The 8,847-nt window shown below is 51.8% G+C and overlaps 1 non-coding gene and 1 pseudogene across 1 annotated transcript; both read left to right on the forward strand.

Annotated features, from left to right (window-relative positions):
• The first annotated feature begins 423 nt into the window (after positions 1–423).
• LOC118148377 (small nucleolar RNA SNORD55/SNORD39) lies at positions 424–503 on the forward strand. Its single transcript, XR_004735182.2, has one exon. It is a non-coding gene; the product is annotated as a small nucleolar RNA SNORD55/SNORD39 (small nucleolar RNA).
• LOC100895563 (small ribosomal subunit protein eS8 pseudogene) lies at positions 446–1,289 on the forward strand (annotated as a pseudogene).
• Positions 1,290–8,847: the final 7,558 nt, after the last annotated feature.

Genomic DNA, 8,847 nt, shown 5'->3' on the forward strand with positions numbered 1-8,847 from the left:
AGGTGGATTGCCTGAGCTCAGGAGTTCGAGACCAGCCTGGGGAACACAGTGAAATCCTGTCTCTACTAAAAATACAAAAAATTAGCCAGGTATGGCAGCATCCACCTGTAATCCAAGATACTCAGGAGGTTGAGACAGGAGAATCGCTTGAACCCGGGAGGCAGAGGTTGCAGTGAGCCGAGATCGGGCCATTGCGCTCCAGCCTGGGCAACAGAGTGAGACTCTGTCTCAAAAAAAAGAAGAAAAAAAAAAAAGAGACAGCTTACTGAGGAGTCCAGTCGCCCCGACCCCCAGCCAGGAAAAGCCACTAAGAGGAGCAGCCCTCGGGTTTCGGCCGCCGAGCCTCTCTCCGGGACTGCGGGCTGCAGGCTCCAAGCGGCGCCAACATGGCTGCCGCGAGAAGTAGGCCCCGTTTGGGCCGCACGTGTGTGATGACAATTCCGTGATGCTGCAGACTCCCGAGTGCGCGGTGGGGAAGCCAACCTTGGAGAGCTGAGCGTGCGGCTGGCCAGGTGCGGGGGTCTGGAGCTGCAGAGTCGCCAGCACGAGTCCCAGTGACTGAAGCTTCGGTCCCCGCTTCCACATGCAGGCATCTCTCGGGACAACTGGCACAAGCAGCGCAAGACCGGGGGCAAGAGAAAGTCCTACCACAAAAAGCAGAAGTATGAGTTGGGGCACCCGGCTGCCGACACCAAGATTGGCCCCTGCCGCATCCACACAGTCCGTGTGTGGGGCGGTAACAAGAAATACCGTGCCCTGAGGCTGGAAGTGGGAAATTTCTCCTGGGGCTCAGACTGTTGTACTCGAAAAACAAGGATCATTGATGTTGTCTATAATGCGTCTAATAACGAGCTGGTCCGTACCAAGACCCTGGTGAAGAATTGCATCGTGTTCATCGACAGCATGCTGTACTGACAGTGGTACAAGTCCCACTATGCGCTGCCCCTGGGCCCCAAGAAGGGAGCCAAGCTGACTCCTGAGGAAGAAGAGATTTTAAACAAAAAACGATCTAAAAAAATTCAGAAGAAATACGACGAAAGGAAATAGAATGCCAAAACTAGCAGTCTCCTGGAGGAGCAGTTCCAGCAGGGCAAGCTTCTTGCATGCATGGCTTCAAGGCTGGGACAGTGTGGCCGAGCAGATGGCTATGTGCTAGAGGGCAAAGAGTTGGAGTTCTATCTTAGGAAAATCAAGGCCCGAAAAGGCAAATAAATCCTTGTTTTCTCTCTTCACCCATGTAATAAAGGTGTTTATTGTTCTGTTCAAAAAAAAAAAAAAAAGGAAAGAAAGAAAAGAAAAGTGTGAAGCATGGAATATGTTACCCCAATGGTGGAAGGTGGTGGTGATGAGGATGAAATGTTTTAGAACTGGTACCAGGAATGGGGTGTATGATAAGGCCAGTGACTCCCGTGAATCTGAGCCCTCTGCTTCTCTTCCTTTGCTGTGAAATGAGTTATTTGGTCACACACCAGACTGTGCAAATGCCATAAAAATGGATGAAGCATTCTATGAGTACACAGACGGTGGTGCTGGCAGAAGGATGAAGGGCAGAGAAGGCAAATCCACATCTAGAATGTGTCTGTTCCAGTGAGCATGAACCTGGGCCCTGCCCAGGAGGAAGAGGCCAATGTAATCAAAGCTGCCACCAGGTGGCAGGCTGGTCTCTGGGGAATGGGGCCACAAGGGGCCCAGTGACTGTTTTGTACAAAAAGAGCCCTGAAGAAGACGATGCCTAACTCTAAATGTGTCATCATCAGTGGGGGCTTCAAGCCCAATGGTAACAAAGGATGGCTAGGCCTGAGGTGGTGGTACTTTTAGAATCTGAGGTCCCTAAAATCCCTTTACCTTATTGGCATAAACCCCAGAATATAAAGCAAGTTGTCTTAGCCTATCTTAAAAATGTCCCTTGATTGCCTAGTTCCATCTGCCACCTCCCTCCACTCACCTAGATTCTCAGAGGGTTGATGACTCACTCAAGATCACACAGGGCAGATGCAGTGTATAGCTGCAGTGTAATTATGGTGTGGGCTGCAAAGTGGAGGAGACCCTGCTCCTTCCTTGGGCCCAGCTCTCAGGCAGACAGGGTGAGTGTCATGCCCACAAAGGGACATCAAATGCCTTCTGGGTATGAGGCACTGGGCATGGAGCAGTGTCCGTAACTAGCAATGGCTTCTGCCCTTGAGAACAGATAGGAAACCATAACCACATACACAAGCATGATCATTTCAGGCCACAGTAGGTGCCACAGGAAGGAGATCAAATAGCATCAGAGGGCTGGGCATGGTGGCTCACACCTGTAATCCCAGCACTTTGGGAGGCCTGAGGTCGGGAGTTCAAGACCAGCCTGACCAACATAGAGAAACCCTGTCTCTACTAAAAATACAAAATTAGCTGGGTGTGTTGGTGCATACCTGTAATCCCAGCTACTGGGGAGGCTGAGGCAGGAGAATCACTTGAACCTGGGAGGCGGAGGTTGTGGTGAGCTGAGATCTCGCCATTGCACTTCAGTCTGGGCAACAAGAGCAAAACTCAGTCTCAAAAAAAAAAAAAAAAGCATCAGAGAGGGGCTGGGGGCCAGAGGCCACTTCAGCCTCATTACCAGGGAAGGGAGGCCTCTTTAAGAGGTAGTGTGTGGACTGGCATCTGAATGGCAAGAATATTCGAGAGAAGAAACAGACAGTGCAAGTGAAAACAGCTGATACCAGCTGGGTAAGGTGGGTCACGCCTATAATCCCAGCACTTTGGGAGGCCAAGCTGGGAGGATCATTTGAGGCCAGCCTGGACAACATAGTGAGACCCCCATCTCTAAAAAAAGAAAAAAAACCCCACAAAACACAAAAAATAAAAAACTGGCCAATACCTTCAACAGTGTTCCAGTTACCCTTCAATGTTCTTGTCACGAATTAGCTCATTTAATCTCATCCCAATCATATGAGGTAGTAAGATAGATGATCACTGCTATTTTACAGATGGGAAACTGAGGCAGAGGTCAAGTAACTGCTAGGTTATAGAACCAGGTCCCAAACTCAGATAGTCTGGTTCCAGAGTTGGTGGGCCCACCCCATGCCATTCTGCTCTGAGAAGTCACTGGTGTGGGAACAAGCCTGCCTGTGGAATCTGGACTCTATTTAGCTCTATTTGGGGTAGAAATGCCAACCCATCCTTCCCAAGGGAAATCTCCAGGCTCCTGCCAGCTAGAGCCAGAACCAGAGCAGGGGCCCCAGCACCCCTCCCCTCTGGGGGATTCCTGAGGTCCCAGCTCCCTGCCCCCAGCCTCTGTGCTCCCAGCTATCTGGGCCACCTCATTCTAAAGGGATTTGGCTCTCAAGACAACTGGAGACTGGTGAGAAAGGGCTTAGGGATTAGACAGTGATACTCAGGAAGGTAAGGGACTTAATCAGGGGTTCGAGTGTGGGAAGTGGGGTGGGGAGAGGATTTTCTTTCTTTGCAAAGCCAGGCTGGACTGCGGAAGTTAGGAGGAAGTGGGGCTCAGGGGAGGAGCCAGACGGGGTTAGTTTCTCACTCTCTGTTGTGTCTTCAGAAGTAACACAATATTAAGAACAATCCCTCATCTGTGGGCGACCACCACTTCCCCAGCCATTATTCCACTTGGAATTCTCACAGGCGGGATTAGTTCTCTCCCCAGATCACAGGCGCCCGGAGCAGGCAGGTGACTTGAGGTGGCTGCAAGCCCCACAGGGCCGGGCTGGGATGAGGGGAGGAGGCTGGGCCAGGGCCTTTCTGCATGGCTGCCCGCAGGCACAAGGGCTTTCCAGAGAGTTCTCGCTGACCTCGCCCCATGGAAGTAGAGAGTTCCACAAATACTTGTTGAAGGGTTTAAAAGACTGTTCTTTCCAACTCTCAAATCGTGGTGCCAATCTCTGTGCCAGCCCCTTCCCCCTGGCACTACAGATTATGGGGCCAAGGCACGCAGGGGGCCTCTGGTCTCAAGGCCAGTGCCCTCACTTTAGCGTGCCTTGCAGAACAGTCAAGGCAGCACAGTAAGCAAGAACATGGTCTCCAGCCCACACACTGGACTCCCAGTCCAGTGCTCCTTCCTGTGCCCAGAGCTGCCCCCGTGAAGAATCTGAAGCACAGGGCTCTAACTTCCAACTAGTCTTCCAATTAGGGCTGCCACCCCCACATTTCTCCTAGATCTCTGGGTGCCACCAGCCTTCATTTTTTTTTGTTGTTGACACCGAGTCTCGCTCTGTCACCCAGGCTGGAAGGCTCGAGTGCAGTGGTGTGATCTCAGTTCACTGCAACCTCTGCCTCCCGTGTTCAAGCGATTCTCCTGCCTCAGCCTCCCAAGTAGCTGGGACTACAGGTGCATGCCACCATGCCCAGCTAAGTTTTTGTATTTTTAGTGGAGACGGGGTTTCACTGTGTTAGCCAGGATGGTCTCAATCTTCTGACCTCGTGATCTGCCCACCTCGGCCTTCCAAAGTGCTGGGATTACAGGAGTGAGCCACTGCGCCTGGCTGCCACCAGCCTTCTTGAAGTTGTTCACATTCTGTGTTCCCCCAACCAAAGTCCCCAGCAAGGTATACCTGGAGCAACACAGCCATCACAGCAGGCTCTCCCTTCCAGCCTGCCTGACCCAGGAGGCCTATTTCTTCCTATTGGGCCACGCTGTTCCCTGATAACTGCCACCACCACCATAGTAGTCCACATCAAGGCCAGGAAAGGGGGCTTCTGGTTGGCAGAGGTCGTGTTGTATTGGGTAGCTCAGGGAGAAGCTCCTGGAACAGTATTGATCAGAACCTTGAGGGCTGGAGAAGACCTGGCAGGAGGATACGGGACACAGCAGCAACTCTCACAGAGGCGGGAGGGCAGAGGTGCGTCTGAGGGACAGCAGGAAGCTTCTTGGAGGGAAATGAAGTGTGGAGGAAGCCAGTTGTTGGTGCCACAGGGAATGCTGGGATGGGGTCGGGTAGACCTCAGATGCGGATCAGTGGAGTGGAGCTGACTCAGGAAGGAACCGGGGAGCCATTGAAGAGTCTTGAGCAGGAGGGCAACATACCTAGTAGGGAAGAAGAACTGTAGGGCAGGGACTGGGAGATGGAGAAAAAGTGGGGATGCGATGGAGGAACTCTCTCTCAGTGGCCAGCTCCAAGGATTTCACCAGGTTATTTATTATTATTCTTATTGATTTTTGAGACAGAGTCTCACTCTTGTCAACCAGGCTGGAATGCAATGGCATGACCTCGGCTTGCTGCAGCTTCCACCTCCTGGGTTCAAGTGATTCTCCTGTCTCAGCCTCCCGAGTAGCTGAGACTATAGGTATGTGCCACCATGCCTGGCTATCTTTTTTTTTTTTTGTATGTTTAGTAAAGACAGGGTTCACCGTGTCGGCCAGGCTGGTCTTCAACTCCTGACCTCAGGTGATCAGCCCACCTTGGCCTCCCAAAGTGCTGGGATTACAGGCATGAGCTACTGAGCCTGGGCCTATTTAGGATTTATATGATCATATCAACCAGCTGTTTTACAGTGGGCCAGAGATAGGTTAAGTCTCAGTGGAGAAGAAGAAAGAGGCAGCTGTTGAACCTGAGAGGGGCAGGCCCAGGGATGGGTTCTTTACTGAGGTTTTTATTTGGGTAACTTTGGATGTGGGGAGGGCTGCATCCTGCTGGGTGAAGGTGGCCCTGTACTTTCCTGGGTAACTTCTGCAGGCAGTTCCCAGGCCTGTCCACACCTTGGCCTGGGAGCATTTGGCCAGAGCTGGGTTTAAGTCCTAACTCAGCATGTGCTCACCTATGACCACCTCTCTCCCTCAGGCTCCTCAATAAGTCACCTGACCTGCCTACCTTAGAGGACTGTCCCACACTTAAGTGACAAGCTAGATCTGAAAGTACCTTGTAAACTGTACATTGCTGAACCAATATAAGAGGCTGTGGGGTTTTTTTTTTTTTGAGAGGAAGTCTTGCTCTGTTGCCCAGGCTGGAGTGCAGTGGCATGATCTTGGCTCACTGCATCCTCCGCCTCCTGGGTTCAAAAGATTCTCCCACCTTAGCCTCCCGAGTAGCTAGGATTACAGGTGTGTGCCACCATGCCTGGCTAATTTTTGTATTTTTAGTAGAGACAGGGTTTCACCATGTTGGTGAGGCTGTTTTTGAACTCCTGACCTCAAGTGATCTGCCTGCCTTGGCCTCCCAAAGTGCTGGGATTACAGGCGTGAGCCACCATGCCTGGCCAAGACGCTATTGTTTTATAATAGTTTCCTTTGAGTAGCCTCTACCCTGGAAAGAACATCCTGGCCCTGGAAGGGTCTTATATAAAGATCTTAGCCATGTAACCAGTAAGGAAGGCAGTCCTATCCTTCCCCAGGCCAGAAGCCAGTGAGCCTAACTAGGGCAGAACTGCCTGAAAACTCTCTGCAGAGGTGGGGGCTGGGGGCCTCAACCTCACTCTGCACCCTGCAGCAGACTTCTATGGTGAGGGCCACACTAGGGGCGGAGCAAAGACCTTAAGTGTCTTTAATAGGCTGATGCCTTCGCCTCTGGGTAAGGAGAGAGACTGGGGACATTCTGCTTTCTCTCTCCTGGAGACTTGAGTGTTGAGGCAGCCAGGGCATGGCTCTGGGAGACGAGATGCTCACAGACTCCTGGGCCTAGCTCTGCATTAATTCCAGGCCACAAGGGGAGGGCACAGCTGAGCACCTTCCAGGTGCCAGGCAGTGGGCACTCCACATCTGTCATCCCACTAACAACTCTGGGCAAGACATGCCTTCTTTGGGCCTCAGTTTCCCTAGCTGTTAATTGAGATGAATTGCATGATCCCTGAATGATCTATGTTTCTCTCTCCCTCCCAAGGTTCTGCCAGCATTGGGATCTGTGTCTCCATTGGAGCATTTCTTTAATTAATTAATTAATTAAGCATACATTTATTAACAGTTCCTGTGGGCCTGATGCCATGACTCATATCTGTAATCCCAGCATTTTGAGAGGCTGAGGTGGGAGGATCACTTGAGGTCAGGAGTTCAAAACCAGCCTGGCCAACATGGTGAAACCCGCGTCTCTACTAAAAATATAGAAACTAGCTGGACGTGGTGGCATGCACCTGTAATCCTGGCTACTCAGGAGGCTAAGGCAGGAGAATCGCTTGAACCCGGGAGGCAGAGGTTGCAGTGAGCTGAGATCGTACCACTACCACTCCAGCCTGGGCGACAGAGCAAGTCTTTGTTTCAAAAAAATAAAAATGAAAACAAAACAATCCCTGTGTGCAGGATGCTGTGCTGGAGGTAGGGGAGTTGGGGGGATTTAGAGCTGAGTAAAACAGGGCCCTAGGCCCAAGGAACTCATGGTCTAGCAGGGCAGATGCTACTAAGCAGGGCTGCATCAAGGCTCTGAGGGTCCTCTCTGCCCACTCCTCCTCTCTTCACCTCTCTTGTTGTAACCACACTTCCCACCATCTACCAAAGCTTTGCTCATACCGTTGTGCTGTTCTGGAATGAATGAGTCTTCCTTCTATGTCCCAGCTCCAATGCCACTCCCTCTGTGAAGCCTTCTAGAATTCTTCCAAACTAAGGCAAATTGTCTCCTTTTTTTTTTTTTTTTTCTTTTTTGAGATGGAGTCTTGCTCTGTCACCCAGGCTGGAGTGCAGTGGCCTAATCTTGGCTCACTGCAACTTCTGCCTCCTGGGTTCAAGCGATTCTTCTGCCTCAGCCTCCCAAGTAGCTGGGACTACAGGCATGTGCCACCACACCTGGCTAATTTTTGTATTTTTAGTAGAGACGGGGTTTCACCATATTGACCAGGCTGGTCTTGAACTCCTGACCTCGTGATCCACCCGCCTCAGCCTCCCAAAGTGCTGAGATTATAGGTGTGAACCACCATGCCTGGCCAAATTCTTCCCTTTTAAAGCACCCAGATACTTGCTACCTCTCCTAAGGACTTTTACCTTGCCCTCATATTCCAGTAGACAGTGCCTGTTTCTTATCTTTGGGAGGGCAGAGTGGTGTCTGATACATTTCTGGGTCCCAGAACAGTATGTACAGCCTGGTACACAGTAGAAGGAAAGAATGGCCCAAGACTTGACCATGCGCTACCATGGCGGTAGATTAAAGTGCCAAGAGACACAGGCAGCAGAGGGGAAAAAAGCAGTGATTAGGTTTGTGGCTGGGCAATCAGATGGCACAGGCCAGACAGGAGGCTGCTGGGCGTCCATCCCAAAAGTCAGACTTGCATTTACCTGGGAACTCACAGCTCTGGCCCTTGGGTGAGAGCTGGGGAAGCAGATAGGCTGACAGCAGGCCTCCTTCCACTGGGCATTGCTTTCACTGGTTGCTTCCTCCTGGTCTCCTCTGTTCCCACCCAGAGGCTGAAGCCTGCCTGGTCAGGCAGGCAGCAAAGGGAGGTGGCACAGGGAAAACTAGGAAGTGGTTGCAAAGAGCGAGCCCTGTGCTAGGTCTTGCCCTCAGTGAATTAAGTACATCAGCGTGCTTCAGCATCCTGCTGACTTCAAGTCTGGACCATTGCCCCTTTTTAGTGAATAAAGATGCAGGGATTCCAAGGAGCAAAGCAGCTTGCTGGGGTGTCATAGGCTGGCTGAGGTGTGAGCATGTTAGGAGTGCCTCTCAGAAAGCAGGGAAGGTCACAGGCAGATGGCAGGGGCTGGGGTGGGGAGACGGGATCTGTGCTTCTTTGCCCCCCTGGTCTGGTGCCCTGTTCTTCGTCCTGCCTGCCCACAAGTGGTGGAGAAGAAAGGCTGTTAATACTGAAAGGCCCCAAGCTGGGTCTAGCAGGAGTGGTCACACACTGAGGGCAGGACAGGAGGTGGGCCAGGATCTGAGAGAGGAATAGTCAGTCAATGCCACCGTTCCCAGAGGTGGCGATGGCTGGGCTTAG

Source organism: Callithrix jacchus, chromosome 1, assembly GCF_049354715.1.
Source record: "Callithrix jacchus isolate 240 chromosome 1, calJac240_pri, whole genome shotgun sequence".
Lineage (NCBI taxonomy): Eukaryota > Metazoa > Chordata > Mammalia > Primates > Cebidae > Callithrix > Callithrix jacchus.